The sequence below is a fragment of the Geospiza fortis genome, unplaced genomic scaffold (genome assembly GCF_000277835.1).
Source record: "Geospiza fortis unplaced genomic scaffold, GeoFor_1.0 scaffold219, whole genome shotgun sequence".
Taxonomy (NCBI): domain Eukaryota; kingdom Metazoa; phylum Chordata; class Aves; order Passeriformes; family Thraupidae; genus Geospiza; species Geospiza fortis.
In genome coordinates this window covers 3,018,810-3,019,419 of record NW_005054376.1, presented here as the reverse complement: position 1 = coordinate 3,019,419, position 610 = coordinate 3,018,810, and positions in this window count along the sequence as shown.

Here is a 610-nt window from a genome sequence, read left to right as displayed (position 1 = left end):
TCCCACCTGCCTGGAGACGGGGCAGGAACTCCCTTCTGTAGGGTCCTTGTATCCAAGCCCTTATGGTGGGGAGAGGGGGTGTGATCCCCTTCCTGCTGCTGGAGACTGGGGTCAGGCCGTGACCCTACCCAGCGCAGCCTCACTGGTGGGTGACAATGCACCCCGACATCCAGGAAGCCTCGAACTGTCCCATACCTGGGACACGATGCCCCATTCACCTGTCTCTGAAATGTGAAAGGGCTTGCTGTGCAACTGCGAAGTGGAAGTTGTTGGCATCCCTCCCTCAAATCTTGTAGCTGGAGTACAGTTTCTCCCGCACGCCCCCAGTGCCCTGCCCCTAGAAATGAGGCAGAGTCCGTGCTTCCTCACTTTTTCGGGGTGTGAAATCAGGGCTGCACGACACACCGGCCAGCTTCCAGGGCACTTCGGCGCTTGAATCCCCGAGGGGAGAAAAAAAAACCCCACAACAAAACGTGGGCGGGGACAAGGGGTACGGACACGGGGAGGCCCAAGGGCCACAGGCTGTCGCAGGCCAGTTTCCCCCGGGGAACGCAGCGTCCCTCAGCACACGCCGCTCCCGCGCAGCCCGGCGGGACAGACCCCGGCCAGC